Here is a 17,948-nt window from a genome sequence, read left to right as displayed (position 1 = left end):
GGTAGAGAAGGTTTCCCATTTTATCTTACTTCTTTTATCAAGGAGGGAAAGAGCTTGGTTTAATCCACTTACAAACACTGAATTAAAGCCAACTTTAGTAGAATCCTCACTTAGAGGAATACCTGGATTTTCTTTGAAGACAGTTTGGAGCCTGTTGTAATAGTTATGAACAAATTCATTAGGTTTTTGGGTACAGGCCTGAATCTTATTTCAATCAATGGCTTTGGGAAAAGCCCTAGGGACGGCCTCATGCAGCACCCTAGCCATTCACCCAGTGACTTCAAAGGCTCAGGACCTGTGAGAGGTCATCTAGAGGATGGCTTTTAACATCCAATGTTGGACATGACCTTCTCCAACAAGGAGGTGAATTAACTGATAGAGGCCAGAGAACACAGGTTGGTAATTCTGGATGAGAATATAAAATTCTTTGGCAAACCTGTGGGCGTTCTCAGTCACCTTAGGAAATTCTTTAGCTATATTTCTTAATTCTGTTTTGGCCCAAGGAGTATAGGTAGGAATGACTCACAGTTGAAGGAGATGGTGGTTTGTGGAAGCAGTGAGACCCAAAGGACTTGTGTGGGTACTGCACCTGGTTCCAGGAGACACTGATCTTGTGGTGGTGAGATGGCTTTATGTCCTGCTTCTGACACCAGATATGTTAACCTAAAATAAAGAGGGAAAAGAGCCTTTTTTTGGGATCAAAGAATTGCAATTCAGGGAGCACAGATTTAGGTAGAAACCCAAATAATATCCCACTAAAGAGTGAAAGTTTAGGGTTTTTAAAGGTAAAGAGGGGAGGCATTCTTGAGTCACTCACAAAGAATTTCAGCTGGGGCCGGTGGCAGAAAGGCACTGTGGCTAACCATGATTGATTGATAAGACTATCACATAGCCGAACATCCATCATTGTGACAAGTTGCAGGAGTTCTTGCAGCATCTTTGGAATATTTGCAGTTTGGCCCAGTTCAAAGGTCATGGTTACACTCAGTGAGGATGTGCATAAGGCCCGCTTCCTTAACAGCCTCCTGGTTCCATTTAAAATCCCTTAACGTAAGTGACTCCATTTTTATCACATTTCACAATAGCAACAGTGTTAAAGTAAGGAAATGTGTCACAGCCAAAGGCTGTCTTACAGCAAGGGTCTAGAAAGGCCAAGTGCAAACTCCTATTTTTCTCTTGGATCAGGAACCACCTACGTGTGCACAGAACACCTTGGAACAAGGATCCTGTTCATATAGAGAATCCAAATGTGCACACAGTTTCCAAACATCTGCAGTCATTTGAGGGGTTGTTATTCATTTAAACAGACAGCTGACCTACCCAATAATACCAGCACAACTCTTTCATACTTTGTAATTCTTTTCCTCCCGGATCAATGACTACCTGCACTTTATCGCATACTTCTGTTGACTGATTAAACCATAATTAATCTATCGTTGATTATTTTGTCCCTCCCAACAAAATCTACCTTTTCTCATATACCATATATTATCTCTTATAGGAGTCTAGGCTAGAAAACTTGTCTGTTATTTCAGGTTCAAAATATCCTGAGGGCATAGCCAAACTGCTTTTCTCAGGTCATGTGGTTTGACAGAGTTTGGTTCCCATTAGGAGGGGTCCTTCTTGGGATCCCTATTGGGCCCATGTGTCCCCCATGGGAAGAACTCTGCTGCTGCTTAAAATCTGTCCAATACCTGCAGCTTGCACTCAGTCATGGTACCAAAGTGCTAAAAGCACTTCGATAAGTTGCATTTTCCTGTAAAAATCCCATACACTGAGGTATGTCCCCCATAAGTGCAGATCCTGGGCTTCTACTATGAGAATTCCAGGCCATTGTGCCTGGGATGCCCAGACACCTAACCCAGCAGTGCTGACATGCCAGCTGTTCCCATTGTGGGTGTGGCCATGTTGTCTTAGTGTCTGCTCTAATTGCAAGGCCCATTTGACAGTGCCCTGTTACCATTCCAGGCAGCTCGCACCTCCTTACCATTCCTCTTGGAATAGGATGCCTTTAAAGCAACTTTATGTGCACTAGGAGGTCTTTTTCATCGGTATGTCTTTCCTCATTAAGAGTGATTTCCACCTAGCCAACTATGCCTGGCCCAGTTCCTTATTCTCCTTGGGCTCTTTCATTTCTAGCGGGTCAGTGGTCTGACCCATTTTTCTAGCTCCTGAGGTTCAGATTCTTTCATTTCCAGATTTCACTGGAAAGTTTTGTTATTAGTATCTAATTCCAAAGTCTGTGCTATTTCAAACCAAGAGTAACTTGTTTATTTTCATCAGAATCATCTATTTTCTTTCTAAGTAATGCCTTAACCATATTTATTTATTTAGTTTATTGAGGTTATAATAGTTTATAACATTAAGAAATTTCAGTTGTACATTGTTATTTGTCAGTCACCATATAAATGTGTCCCTTCACCCCTTGTGCCCACCTCCCAACTCCTTCCCCTCTGGTAACCACTAAACTGTTCTCTTCATCTGTGTTTTACTTTATTTTCCACATATGAGTGAAATCATATGGTGTTTGTCTTTCTCTGTCTGGCTTATTTCACTTAACATAATACCCTCAAGGTCCATCCATGTTATTGCAAATAGGATGATTTTGTCTTTTTTTAATGGCTGAGTAGTATTCTGTTGTATATACGTATATACCACATCTTCTTTATCAATTCATCGGTCAATGGGCACTTGGGCTGCTTCCATGTCTTGGCTATAGTGAATAATGATGCAATGAACATAGGGGTACACAGGTCTCTTTGAATTGTTGATTTCACGTTCTTTGGATAAATACCCAGTAGTGGGATACCTGGGTCATATGGTATTTCTATTTTTAATTTTTTGAGAAGTCTCCACACTGTTTTCTATAGTGGCTGCACCAGTTTGCGTGAGGGGTCCCTTTTCTCCACATCCTCTCCAACATTTGTTGTTTTTCATTTTGGTGATTATAGCCATTCTAACCGGTGTAAGGTGATATCTTAGTGTAGCTTTGATTTGCATTTCCCTGATGATTAGTGATGCTGAGCATCTTTTCAAGTGCCTATTGGCCGTCTGTATATCTTCTTTGGAAAAATATCTGTTCGTATCCTCTGCCCTTTGTCTAAGCCATATTTTGAGTTAAGAATGAGTCAGGGGTTTTTCAGTAAATCCTACTTCTAACACCAGCTGCATGAACTGTGGCAATTAAGTAGGGTTTAACAGGGTTTGGGTGCTAAAGAAGACACACAGGACCCTAAGTGACAATGCTAACAAATCTACAGTGTATTACGGGAACAAAAATATAATGTAGCACAGTATTAAAGTAAAGATATGCATCACAGCCGAAGGCTGTCTTAGAGCAAGAGGTCTGGGAAGGCCAGATGCAAGGTCCTATTACCTTTCTTTTGTAAAAGCCAAGAGAGAACCCATTTTCTCTCTTGGATCAGGAACCATCAACATGTGCATGGAACACGTTGGAATAGGGAGCCCAAAGTGGAGTTTGAGTTTTTTTTTTTTAAATATTGTGCTAGTCACATAGGCATAGTCTTGCTATGTAACGAGCCTCAATTGCAGAGCCCTTTGGGGGGAGGGGGTCTCACTGAGACCAGGTGAAAATCATCAGTCTGACTATTATCAGTAAATAATACTAAGAAACTGACCTAAACTACTCTGAAGCTCCTTGAACCCGTGAGTTACAAAGCAACACTCTTAATCAGTTTCTGTCCTGCCTTGACCAGGGGTCAGAACCCTGGAGGAACTGTAACAAAGCCATTCAGGTTAGCTCTGGTCCTACCACGGTTAACTCTCACAGCACACAATTTATCTCTGGATAGTGCTTTCTAGTTTACAGAGTGTTTGGAAGGTTTTTACCAACTTGAATAAGCTGATATTATCATCCCCACCTTACGAATGAAGAACATGAGGTTCAGAGTGTTTGTGACTTGCTCAAGGTGACCCACACTGTTACCGAACCTGAAGTGAGTTCGCTCACCCGTTGCGCAGCAAGCCAATCTCTGACACCGGGGGTGGTGGAAGAAAGTAGGAACTTTATTTTTGCACAGCGCTGAGCAAGGAGAGAGGGCAGCTAATGCTCAAACCCCAAAAACTCCCCGAAAAGCTAAAAGGAAGGGTTTTTATTTGGGGCTTTAGGTAGGGGAGGGGGAGCATATGGCCTTGCTGGTCGGAGCTTTCCCACCAGCCTGTCTTTGGCCTTGAGACACTTGCAGAGAGGAGGGAGCTCATGACCTTGCTGGTCAGAAGCTTTCCCACCAGTCTGTATCTCTTTGTGGGGAGGAGATAGTCCAGGTGCTTGTCCTTGACGGTGTCTGTCTCCATGGAGCATAGTGGATTCTGGAGCCAGGAAGCCAGAGAGTAAGCAGGGAATGAGTGTTTTGGTTTTAACCCCATATATGCTGGGTTTAGTGTGGGGAAACTGATATCAGGGTCGATATCAAAACTGTGAGCCCCAGAGCCAGGTCTCGACCCCAAATCCCGCCTCCAACCAGTGCCTCCCACTCTCCTTCCTGCTGTCACATACCCTTCTTCCTAGTAAACTACTATCTTATCCTCAGTGAGTCCCTTATCGTTACTACCCATGAAAGATGTCATTGGTAATGTCAGTGGTAATGACAGAAAAAGGTGTTCTGTCAGAATTCAAATTTCTTCTTTTACGAGGAAGAAATTTCACTTATTCAACAAGTATTTATTGATTCAATATTTCATTGAGTGTAAGATGGTCATTGATTTACTAACACGTTTTCAGAAAAAAATTACATGGTGTGTATGAAAATAGTGGAGTGAAACGTTTTTCTTTCCTATTTGGACTTTGATGCACAGAGCTGACAAAATTTATTTTTAACTCATGACAGAATATATTTATCCTGACTCAATGACCCACCACGTTGCTCTTCACCTTCACAATCCAAGTTTAAGTTTAATCCATGTTCACCAAACTGTAAATATACATTTAAATGACCCTTGGTCATTGGCAGTGTTCACTGCTTGCATTGGCGTGCTTGTCAAAGCCGCTACTTATACCTTGGATTACTTTAACAACTTTAAGATTGAGGGTATGATCTTGAGGATAGAAGCTTTATCTTCAGTTTAAGGACTTTCTACAGAAATTAAGCAGCTTCTTTTGAAAACCAGCTGAAAGCTGTTGATACCTTTGTCAAAAGATATATGTTTGGGTCTGCAGTCATTCTCTGTCATGACTCATGAATGACTCACACCAATGTCTCCAAGATTTGACCTATTTTAAGGTACTTAGCAACTTCTACTGCCTTTGTCATCTGCACACTCAGCAACTTTCTAGTTCAATGGTAAATCATAGTGTTTTTTGTTTTTATTAACTATTTAGTAGATACAAAATAATATTTGTAAGTTATGTATAAAATACAAACAATGACAATTCAATAAATAACTGTGTAACCATCACCCTCTTTAAGATAAAAAACATTTCTATTACCTTTGACATAACCTGTGTACCCCTCCCCCGTTCCATCCTCTTAACACTTATCCTGAAGTTTGTGCATCTTTTTCTCATGCTTTTTGTCAGAGTTCTATGAATTATATATGCATCTTTAAACAATATGTTGATTAGATTAGCATATTTTAGAATTTTATGTAATGGAATTATGCTGCAATGTATCATTTTGTGATTTGCTTCCCCAGCACATTATATTCTGAGGTTGATCCTCATTGTTGTGTTGGCTGTTTTCAATAATTTTCACTGCTCTTTTGTATTTGATTATATATGAATATACCAAAGTCTATTTTTACATTTGACTGTAAGGGAATTGGTTTTTGTCCTCAATTCTTAGTCATTACAAAAAGTGGTGCTATAAACATTATTAGGTCTACTTGTGCAGATGTGCAAGTGTTTCTCCAAGACAATGTATCCTCCAGAGAGGAAGTCTATCTTCAAGTTTACTGGATAATGCCAAATTATTTTGAAAAGTGATCGTACCAAATTATACTTTCATCAGCAGTGATTAATATACGAGCATAGAAACACACACACACACACCATACATACCTATGCATGCACCCACCCTATATTCACACCCACCACACACTAAACATGCGTACAGATCCACGTGTGTGCGTGGGAAACGGCCTTGTACATAATGCATACTGACACAGACAGATCTGCTCCACGTATGCACGCTTAACTGTTACCGAAACCAAAGTGGATTCCCTCCTGGTGAGTTAAATCAGACTCTCCACCAGAAGTAAGTTGTCTCACAAAGGCTATTTGTAGCAAATAGGAGGCCATGAGGAAGCACTTCCAAAGTCATGGCATTCCCGAACAAAGGGAAGCAGGGACACTCATTTTGGATAGGAAATGAATATTCAAAAGGGGGGGGGGGTTTGCTTGCGCAGGCTCAGTTGGAAACCATGCTTCCACCTACACTGCAGGCTATGAGAATAGAACTTAAGCTCCTCCTGGAGAGATTTTAGCATTAAAAATAAGGCAGGGGCTGGCCCTGCGGCGCAGCGGTTAAGTTCGCAGGTTCTGCTTGGGCGGCCCAGGGTTCGCCAGTTCAGATCCCCGGTGCGGACATGGCACCTCTCGGCAAGCCATGCTGTGGCAGGCGTCCCACATATAAAGTAGAGGAGGATGGGCATGGATGTTCGCTCAGGGCCAGCCTTCCTCAGCAAAAAGAAGAGGATTGGCATATGTTAGCTCAGGGCTAATCTTCCCCCCTCCCCCCTCCAAAAAAAGGCAAAGGTCTTAGGCATAGCTCTTGTGGTGAGGCTTGGTCTGGTTCAAGGTGGTTGTTGATTACATCTCCTTGATGTAACAAAAGGAAAAAAAAAATTTTGGAAAAACAGTTAAACGCTTTCAAACCCACCCTTGAGTTCCTCGCGGCAACTAGTCGGTGACATTACCACAGTCCCACTCTCACAACAGCACACTCACACGCAGAAACACATACTCCATGCCTGCACGCACACAGCCCACGTGCTCGGTTGCAAGCCCCCCTTGTGACCCAACCAGGAAACGTGGTCTCCTCCACCCTCGACTGAGGAATCTTGTCCCAGCCGCGCTGCCGTTGGGCGCCAGGTGTCGGAGGTCACGGCAGCGTGGGCGGTGGCTTTTTTTTTTTTTTTCCTACCCGGAAACCGCGGCTGCCGGATCCCAGGCGGGCCCGTGTCGCGGCGGCGTGAGGCAGACTGGCCTGGGGCTCGCGGCTGTCCCGTGGAGCCAGGCGCTGCGGCCGGCGCGCTGGGGAGGATGGTGCCGAGCGGCCCCGGGCCCGCCGCGCGCCGTCGCGAGTGAGCCCTGGGCGTCCGCGGGCGTCCGCCGAGCAGCTGGCCCGGCCGGGCCGGGGCGCGCCGCTGCCCACCGGGGCGTGGTGAGCCGGGGCGGGCGGGCTGGGGTCGGGGCTCAGCCGGGGCTGGCCGCGAGGCCGGGAGGGGCCGCGCTGCTCCGGAGCGGCCCTTCCGGCGGGTTTCTTCGTCGCTTTTCGGGGCTGCAGCCCCCGCCCCAGCTGCTGGTGGGGGTCGCGCGCCTCAGCCTGGGACTGGCCTGCGCTGGTGGCCTTGGCCTGGTCACCCGCCGCCGGGATTTGTCCACCCGCATCCCCGGAGCAAGGGCTCTCCCTCACCACTCCCTCACCCCCCCCCCCCCCCCCCGAGATGGTGAGACTGCCAGCATATGGAGCTGAGGCCTGGATCATTTGGATTTGGCACGGGGAACATTTTGGTAGTTTGCTGTTTTTGACTTTGGGTAGTGTTTGCGTTACTTCTCCGTTTGCGAATTATACACATTTCAGAAAGAAGATGGGAGGGACAGACTCACGTATGTGCAAAAACTTAAAAGTGAAATAGTGGCATATTATACGTGTCAAACTTGGTAAATATCTAGAGATGGGATGGTTTCTTATTTGTAGTCGTATTTTAATAGAATGAGTAGCTTTAGGGTCATCCCGAGGAATGTAGTTCTAGTTTCCTTGCTAGGCACCGTCAGAAATAAAACTAGGCCTGTTGTGCGGTTTTGAATTGTGTGAACACCATAACCGATGGACAGCTGGTGAGGGGGGCTCTTGTTGAAGAATCTAATGTCTGTAGTTCTCAACTAGTAGATTACAGCCCTCACTGAGTGATGAATGATGAGCTGCTTTGCAGCCTGCTAAAGCAGGAAAGATTGTGGCTCCTCCTGAATTGCTACTTTCCTGCCTCAAAGGTGAGCTGCTATGGGAGGTAGTGGGAGGAAACGCTCCAGGACTGATGATGAATATTTGATAAACTGGTTCATCCCTATAGCACTCTTGGTCAGCTTGGGGTCTGAGCATTTGTATCCCAGCTGTAGATGTCAGTGCTTGAAAGGTGAGAGCACCTTCCTGCATCCACACTTCATTTAAGGATTCCAAAAGGAAATAGATCTGTTGTGCAGCTAGGATATACTTCGTCATTCCAAGCCTATTTACTCTCTAGGAGTAAGGAGGCAGTGTGTTGACTTCCTAGTAAAAGTGTGGGAAGAATTTCTGTGGCCTAATTGAGGTAGACCGGAATCAGAGCTGCCACCTGCAGCTGGGTACTGAGCTTACCAAATGCTGATTGAGCGCACCTTCTCTGTTTGGACTGTAGCTGCAGCTGCTGCAGGGAAGAGAGACCTAAGTTCAAATATAGTTTCTCCCTGCAAGGAACTTACTTAGAGAAAGCAATAGGCTGTAAAATGTGAGAGGATTTAATTGCCCTATGGAGCTAACAACTATTAGGGATTTCGTTATGGTCAGGATAAGAAAAGGCTTCATAAAGGAAATGAGTTTTGAGGTGGACCTCGAAGGATCAGGAGGATTTGGGTTATTCAGAATTAGCTGGGAAATGAAAGAGCTAGGGGCAGTTGGCGGAACAGCACCCAGGCTGGGTAGCTGGTCAGTAGGTATCTAGAAGTATTGACAGAGGCAGCCAGGTAAGGATTCGTTGCTTTTCTAAGACAGAAAAGCATGTGCTACCCAGTCTGGCTTCTGGGTATCAAAGGATTGTTTGCATTTGATGAGTTTTTCTTGTTCTGTTAAGCAGCCAATGACATAAAGCAGTACTTAGCTTATTTTAAGGACATTGAAGAAGATGCTGATTGTAATTCCTGTCTGGTGTTAACAATCAGGAAATTAAATTTGGTGTCTGCAAGTTGTTTCAGTGCCTGTGTTTCATTTGCGGGAGCACAGCTCTAGTACTGTCTCTGCCACTCTGGCTACAGTCAAGTGATAAACGGCAAGCTCCTTAGCCATCCCCTGAGTGTTTTTAGTGACACCTAGTTCACTTCACGGAGATGCTGTTTGTTTCTCTTACCCAATATTATTGAACCTTTGAAGCCGTTCACACATGATGCCATGAAATTGCTCTGGAACCTTGTGACTAGTCTCCGGACCTCACTTGCTTCAGCCTTAGCCTTTCTTTTAACATGCTCAGGACTACATTATCTTAAATTTCTAATGCTTTTTTTTTTTTGACTCTTCTACCTTCTCTCTACCCACTTCTCTATCTCCTTCTCATTATAGACAAGCATCTGAAAAAGGGTGGTCCTAACAGGGGGCACAGCATGTCATATTACAGGGGATGGCAGATCTATGGGATGTTTTTTTGGCAATGTTAACATGCCACAGAATTCTATTGCTGTGTGAGAGGGCTTTAAGATTTTTATTTTATTTTATTTTATTTTTTGCTATGGCATTCCAGTTAAAATGAAAAAAAAGGAAATGAAGGAAAGATAGGATTTTTAGCAAATTGAATTTTCATTTAGGAGTTATTTTGATAAACATGGAAATCCTTAAATTATCTTTCCACATGTACAAATTGACTAAATTTGAGAAGAGGTCTATAGCTCTTTCTGTGTATGATTACAAAGCTAAATGTAGTCCTGGGGACTACACAGTGACCTTTGCTGATGATAGTCTCCAAAGGACTGTCATTTGCTAGTTGGACTTTTGTGCTGTTTGGTTAAAAGTACTATTTTCAAAACATTTCCCAGTTTTTACATTGAGTTTGGATGTAATAATATAATTTTATATTGAGCTTGTAGTGTTCATTTAATCTTGTTATTGCTTATAGTTTGTTTTCTTAAATATCTGTTAATTAAACCCCAAATCATTAAATTTTAATATGAGGATACTTTTAATTTGTCTTTTAGGATGTCAGCAATTAAAAAATTGAAGAATAAAGAGATTTTCAATTTTGGGACTGTGGTGAATTTATTTTTTAAAAAAGAGGGGGCATGTTGGAAGTTACCATGATTTTATATCATGACTTTGAAAATAGAACAATGCATTCATTCGTTATGAGTAGAAATACAGCTGAAGTCTGAATTTTGGGAATAAGTCTGGTTACAGATATGTAATTATATCAGCCCATGTTGTTCTTCCCTTTTTGTCTTTATTCGAGTACCGAAGTTGCCTGAAATGCATGTTTAGCAACTAAAAGTTGATGCTTTCTGTTGTAGTTTCTCTTTTGATCATTTAAACGTGAGTTATTGTGAAAGTTTCTTCTGCACTGTGAATTGTATTAGATTAAGAAACAAGAAACCATTGGTAGAAGATTCCACTCACCTTTGCTTTATGCTCTAATTGATGAGAGTGCTGAGTGAGATGGGCGTTGCTTTGCTAAAGAGATGGAAAATAAGTTAACCATTTTAAACTTCAAAAAATTGATCCTAATTGTGCTTTTATGGAAGTCAATGACTAAAATACACTTTATGTATCTGTGACATGTGATTTTTTTTTTTTTTTTTTTTTTTTTTTTTTTTTTGCTTTTCAACTTGGCATTTGACTTTTGAAACCTGCTTATCCACCCTGGTGTTGTGATTGATGGCACAGCTTTTGGGGTCAGATGAATTAAGTCACAGTCTGTCTCTGCCATTTCTTTGAAATATAACCTTGTACAAATTACTTCTTTTATTTTCCTTTTCTGTAAAATGAGGATAGTAACGTCTACCTAGGAGTATTGTGAAGATTGAAAAATAATGTATGTAAAGCACTTGGCATGGTGTCTGGCACATGGCACGTTTTAAGTGGTAGCTGTTAAAAATGCTGCTCTCTCACTCTCTCCTTAACCCTTTGTAATGTGGTTTCTGCCTTCACATCTCCCTAATGAAAGGGGTTTCACTTACATCACTATTGGTGTCTTGATTGCAAAATTGTATGGATACTTTTCAGTTTTTATTTCATTTGATGGGATTGACTTTTTATTCAAACCCATCACATTTGTTGGGAGGCAGTAGCATGCCTAATGGTTAATGCGTGGGCTCTGGAGGCTGGCTGGTTGACTCTAGTTCAGTTACTACTGTGTGACCTTGGGCAAATTAGCTAACTTTCTTTTGCCTTAATTTCCTCATTTGTAAAATACAGATGTTGTGAGGATCATAAAACAGGTGCAAAAGTCTTAGAACGGTGTGCCTCTCTCACAAAAAGTTGGCAATAATGTTAGGTGTTACTGTTAAGCACCTTCTCAGTGCCGGGCACTGCCGACGTAGAGAGACTCCAGAGACAACATCCTAACAACGAGAGACAGCAGGAGCAGGCTGCATTTGGAGTGCAGTTTGGCTGACGAAGGCAGTGTCATTTGGGAGGGAGTGAGAGCGACTTGTGAGAGACATTTAAGATGTGGGAACGGACTGGTCACTGATAACTGGTTGTAGGAGAGTGAGAGAGTCAGAAATGGCTGGCAGGGGTCACTGGGTAGATGGCTGTCTTTCCTTATGGGGAGGAGCTGATTTGGCGACTTGGGATGGATTTTGGCCTTGTTGGTGCAAGGTGCCTGTGGGTCATCTAAGGAGGGAGCTTCAGTAGGTGGATGTTTGGATCTGGAGTGAGGAGATACATAAAACTGACAGGAAGCTCTGAATGAGCGTGTCCACCTTGAGCAGAGGCCCAGCAAGAACTCAGGGGGAATTTGGAAGAAGAGTGAGAAGGAAGGGGTGGCCACAGAAGTAAAACGAAAGCCAGGAGAGTGAGGTCCTGGAAGCCCGAAGGCGGCGTGGCTCTCAGTGTCAAATCCCACATGGAGGTGAGTTAAGGCCTGAAACTCAGAGTGGCTTTAGCATCTGAGCCCTTACTAGGTCTTTAGACCTAGCGCGAGGTCTTACTGGAGACCTTCAAGTTTTCCTTTGTCTTCCTTGCTACTCATTTGCCTCTCTGAGGATCTGTCTGCCTACACTCACTGCTTCATGGTGGGGGAATGAGGATGGTTTTTACTCAGTGCTGAGGTAGCTGGGTGCTTGAGGTTGCACGGGGTTTCTTTGATAGAGCGCATATCTTCATCTCTGCTAAGTTTTAGATGATCTGGCACCACATCCATTAATGTTCTTTATTAGACTCAGGGTTTGCAGCCCCCAGCCTTAAAGCCCTTTGAATATCTCAAACATCACAGGATATTTGAGAAATGCTACTTTAATTTTTACATTCCAAATGGACCTCTCGCATCAAAGTGAGTTCCTGCCATCCTGTCCTAGCACAAGACCAGTGTGTTTGCCGAGGTGGGCATATAGAGCAAGCTTGTGCTCTCATCCTCCCCTCTCTCTCATTCTCCCTATGGCCTTCCCCCCGTGTCCCCCAACACTTAGTCTCTTCAAAACTTTGAAAAGGGCATGACTTTATAGGAGAGCTTTAAGGAATTTTGCATTTAGCCTGAGGTCAAAAATCTAGTTTAAGATGAATGGTGATTTTGTTCATGAGAAGTGAACTTTTTGGTTTGGGTCTCAGGTAGTGTTTTAGTGTATCTTAATTGAAAATGTTAGGAGCTATTTAGGAGATATTATCTGGGAATATGGACTCCCTATCCTGTCCAAAGATTCTAGTTTTAAACCTGGAGAAGTAGCCATGTGGTATAAACGGGCTTCAGAGGGAGGGAGGGAGACTGTGAAAGGACTCGTGTATCTGGCATAATGGGTGTTAATTTACTTCCTTTCTAATAAAATATTATAATCAAGTTGCAAATTAGATATTTCTGCCCTCCCTGGTCCCTTGGGAGACCAGCCTCTTTTTCCTGGCTCTGTTCTCTGCTTACAAATGTGTTTGTTTCCTCACTTCTTTTGACCCCACTGTCTCTTGTCCCTTTCATTTGAACCAGTGGTGTTCACTTAGTCCCTCAGTGTCCTCATCCTTGTTCTTATCTCCTTTCCATTTGATTTCTCCCCTCCTAGAGGATGATTTCAGAGGTCATCAGTGATCTTGCCAGATAGAGGATTATGCAAGCTCAATTTCACTTGCATGCTTTTAAAGAACAGAGAGGCTCAGAGGTCCTTCTTTTCTTACTCTTGTTCACTTCTCAGCAACATTTGGCTGGTACCTCTCGCTTTTTGAATCTCTTCTCCCTTGCCTTGCAGGACACCTCACCATCCTGGGCACCCGTTTGGCTCACGGTCACATCCTCCACTGGCTTCTCAACCTCTGCCCTAATGGAGGAGCCTCTGCTTCTCTGGAAAACCTCTGTGCACCGCCTGCCCCAGGAGCACACAGTACTGGATTGTGTGGAGGAGCCTAGTCTAAATGTTATTTCTCATTTTATTCTTGGTTTCTCACAGATCCCTCTAACCACAAATCAGTGCAAGTTAAGCTTTGCCTTTTTGTAGTACCAGGACCATTCTGGTTTTAGAGGATCATGTTGTTTTCTATTTTTTTTTTCTAGGTTGGTTTAAGAAATCACTCTGAAGTTCTGTTTTTTCCTATTTATTGCCTTTATTAATGAAGAAAATGAGTGGAATTAAGATTTAATGAAGTTTTATTTTGGCCACCAGTCTTGCAGGATCAAATGAAGATTATTTATATTTATAAATTTTATGTTTTTGTTTTTAAATTTTATATAATATATAAAATTTATATATGATAAATTTTGTTTTTATATTTTTATATAAAAATATATTTTATTGTTAGAAATTATTACAAAGGAGATACATATTCATGATGGATATTTTAAAAAAACATAAACAAAGAAGAAAAATAATGTAATCTCACCAGCTAGAGATAATCACTGCTGTTTACATTTGAGGATATGTTGTCTTTTTTCCCATGTGGATGCTTGCATATATAAATATACTCTCTCATACTTAAAAAACCTGAAATAGCCTTTATTTTGTGAATGTTACTTTAGATTCTTTTTTTGTATTATATAAGTTTCAGGTGTACAACCTTATAATTCGACATCTGTGTACATTACAAAGTGATAATCTCCAAAAGTCTAGATAACCATCCATCACCCTACAATTTGACCTCCCTTCACAACGCTTGTGCCCACCCTCCAACTCCTTTTCCCTCTGGTAGCCACAGTGTATGCTCTCTGTCTATGAGTTTCGTTTTGTTTTTTTTGTTTGTTTTAGATTCCACATATGAGTGAAATCATATGGTATTTGTCTTTTTCCTTCTGACTTTTTTCGCTTAGCATGATACCCACAAGGTCCGTTCATGTTGTTGGAAATATCAAGATTTCATTCATTTTTATGGCTGTCGTATTCTATTGTGTGTGTGTGTGTGTGTGTGTGTGTGTATATATATATATGTATATAGCACAGTTTCTTTATTCATTAATTCATCAGTGAACCACTTTGGTTGTGTCTGTATCTTGGCTATTGTAAATAATGCTGCAGTGAGCATAGGGATGCGTATATCTTTTCAAATTAGTGTTTTTGTATTCTTTAGATAATTAGCCGGAAGTGGGGTAGTTGGATCAAATGGTAGTTCCATTTTTAATTTAACTTTTTTTATTGAGTTCATAGTAGTTTACAACATCGTGAAATTTCAGTTGTGCATTATTACTTGTCCGTCACCATGTAAGTGCTCCCCTTCACTTCCTGTGCCAATCCTCCAGCCCCCTTCCTGGTAACCAGTGAACTGTTCTCTTTGTCCGTGTGTTTGTCTGTCTTCCACATATGAGTGAAATCATGTGGTGTTTGTCTTTCTCTGTCTGGTTTATTTTGCTTAACGTAATTCCCTCCAGGGCCATCCATGTTGTTGTGAATGGGACAATTTTGTCTTTTTTTATGGCGGAGTAGTATTCCATTGTATATATTTACCACATCTTCTTCATCCATTCATCAGTCGATGGGCGCTTGGGTTGCTTCCACATCTTGGCTATTGTGAATAATGCTGCAATGAACATAGGGATGCATAGTCAGTTTGAATTGTTGATTTCAAGTTCTTTGGATAAATACCCAGTAGTGGGATAGTTGGGTCATATGGGATTTCTATTTTTAGTTTTTTGAGAAATCTCCATACTGTTTTCCATAGTGGCTGCCCCAGTTTGCATTCCCACCGGCAGTGTATGAGAGTTCCCTTTTCTCTACAATCTCTCCAACATTTGTTATTTTTTGTCTTAGTGATTATAGCCATTTCCTGTTTGTTTGTTTTTTGAGGAAAATTAGCCGTGAGCTAACATCTGCTGCCAGTCCTCCTCTTTTTTGCTCAGGAAGACTGGCCCTGAGCTAACATCTGTGCCAATCTTCCTGTACTTTATATGTGCAACACCTACTGCAGCATGGCTTGACAAGTGTTGCGTAGGTTCGGCATGGGATCCGAACCAGCGAACCCCAGGCCGCTGAAGCGGAACGTGCAAACTTAACTGCTGTACCACCAGGTGGGCTCCTGATTATAGCCTTTTTAACAGATATAAGGTGATATCCTAGTGTAGTTTTGATTTGCATTTCCCTGATGATTAGTAATGTTGAACATCTTTTCATATGCCTATTGGCCATGTGTCTGTCTTCTTTGGAGAAATGTCTGTTCATATTCTCTGCCCATTTGTTGATCAGGTTGTTTTTTTGTTGTTCAGTTGTGTGAGTTCTTTATATATTATGGAGATTAACCCCTTATCGGATATATGATTTGCCAATAAGTTCTCCCAGTTGATGAGTTGTCTTTTTGTTTTGATCCTGATTTCCTTTGCCTTACGGAAGCTCTTTAGTGTGATGAAGTCCCACTTGTCTGAGAAGACCTGGTATTCGAAAAGATCCTTTTAAGATAGATGTCAAAGAGTGTACTACCTATGTTTTCTTCCAGAAGTTTCATGGCTTCAGGTCTTACCTTCAAGTCTGATCTATTTTGAGTTTATTTTTGTGTATTGCATAAGATAATGGTCTACTTTCATTGTCTTGCCTGTCACTGTCCAGTTTTCCCAACACCATTTATTGAAGAGACTGTCTTTCCCTATTGCATATTCCTGGCTCTTGTGTCAAATATTAACTGTCCATAGATGTGTGATTTTATTTCTGGGCTTTCAGTTCTGTTCCATTCATCTATGTGCCTGTTTTTGTACCAGTACCATGCTGATTTGAGTACTATAGCTTTGTAGTACATTTTGAAGTCAGGGATTGTGATGCCTCCAGCTTTGTTCTTTTTCTCAGGATTGCTCTAACTATGTGGGGTCTTTTGTTGCCCCCCATGAATTTTAAGACTCTTTGTTCTATTTCTATGAAGAATGTCATTGGGATTCTGACTTGGATTGCATTGAATCTATAGATTGCTTTGGGTAGTATGGATATTTTAGCTACGTTTATTCTTCTGGTCCATGTACATGGAATTTCTTTGTCATTATCAATTTCTTTCAATAATGTCTTATAGTTTTCTTTGTATGTGTCTTTCACCTCCTTGCTTAAATTTACTCCTAGATATTTTATTCTTTTTGTTATTGTAAATGAGATTTTATTCTGGAGTTCTCTTTCTGTTAGTTCATTATTAGAGTATAGAAATGCAACTGATTTTTGTAAGTTAATTTTCTACCCTGCAACTTTACTGTAGTTGTTGATTATTTCTAATAGTTTTCCAGTGGATTCTTTAGGGTTTTCTATATATAAAATCATGTCATCTGCAAGCAGTGAGAGTTTTACTTCTTCGTTTCCTATTTGGATTCCTTTTTCTTGCTTAATTGCTCTGGCCAAAACCTCCAGTACAATGTTGAATAAGAATGGTGAGAGTGGGCACCCTTGTCTTGTTTCTGTTCTCAGAGAGATGGTGTTCAGGTTTTTCCCATTGAGTATGATGGCTGTGGGTTTGTCATACATGGCCTTTATTGTGTTGAGGTAATTTCCTTCTATCCCCATTTTGTTAAGAGTTTTTATCATAAATGGCTTTTGGATCTTGTCAAATGTTTTCTCTGCATCTATGTAGATGATCGTGTGATTTTTATTCATCATTTTGTTAATGGTATGTACCACATTTATTGATCTGCAGATGTTGATTGCTCCCTGTGTCTCTGGTATAAATGCCATTTGATCATGGTATATGATCTTTTTGTTGTATTCCTGTATTTGGGTTGCCAATGTTTTGTTGAAGATTTTTGCATCTATGTGCATCAGTGATATTGGCCTGTAGTTGTCCTTTTTTGTGTTGGCCTTGTCAGGTTTGGTATCTGGGTGATATTGGCCTCATCGAATGTATTAGGAAGTGTTCCATCTTCCATAATTTTTTGGAATAGTTTGAGAGGGATAGGTATTAAATCCTCTTTGAATGTTTGGTAGAATGGTAGGGAAGCTGTCTGGTCCTGGACTTTTATTTTTTGGGATGCGTTTGATTACTTTTTCAATCTCTTTACTTGTCATTGGTCTATTCAGATTATTTGTCTCTTCTTGATTCAGCTTTGGGAGGTTTTAACAGTCTAAGAATGTATCCATTTCTTCTAGATTGTCTAATTTGTTGGCATATAGCTTTTCATAGTAAGTAAGCTTTTTCTTTGTAAGTCTGGCTAGATGTTTGTCAATTTTGTTTATCTTCTCAAAGAACCAGATCTTTGTTTCATTGATCCTTTCTACTGTCTTTTTTGTTTCGGTTTCATTGATTTCTGCTCTTTTATTATTTCCCTCCTTCACCTGACTTTGGGCTTGTTTGTTCATCTTTTTCTAAATCAGTTAGGTGTAGTTTGAAATTACTTATTTGGGATTTTTCTTGTTTGGTAAGGTGAGCCTGTATTGTGATGAATTTCCCTCAAATACCACTTTTGCTGCATCCCATATGAGTTTGTATGGTGTGTTTTCATTTTCA

General features: G+C 41.4%; 1 protein-coding gene across 1 annotated transcript in view; it reads left to right on the top strand.

The window, feature by feature from the left end:
* Positions 1-7,082: 7,082 nt before the first annotated feature.
* The window catches only part of TMEM248 (transmembrane protein 248), a 44,015-nt gene continuing 33,149 nt past the window's right edge, over positions 7,083-17,948 (top strand). The window contains exon 1 of the mRNA XM_044746784.2: positions 7,083-7,340. The gene's annotated coding sequence lies outside the window, so the exon portion shown is untranslated. The remainder of the gene's footprint in view (positions 7,341-17,948) is intronic.

Source organism: Equus asinus, chromosome 14, assembly GCF_041296235.1.
Source record: "Equus asinus isolate D_3611 breed Donkey chromosome 14, EquAss-T2T_v2, whole genome shotgun sequence".
NCBI classification, from domain to species: domain Eukaryota; kingdom Metazoa; phylum Chordata; class Mammalia; order Perissodactyla; family Equidae; genus Equus; species Equus asinus.
This window is presented reverse-complemented; position numbering and strand designations above follow the sequence as displayed.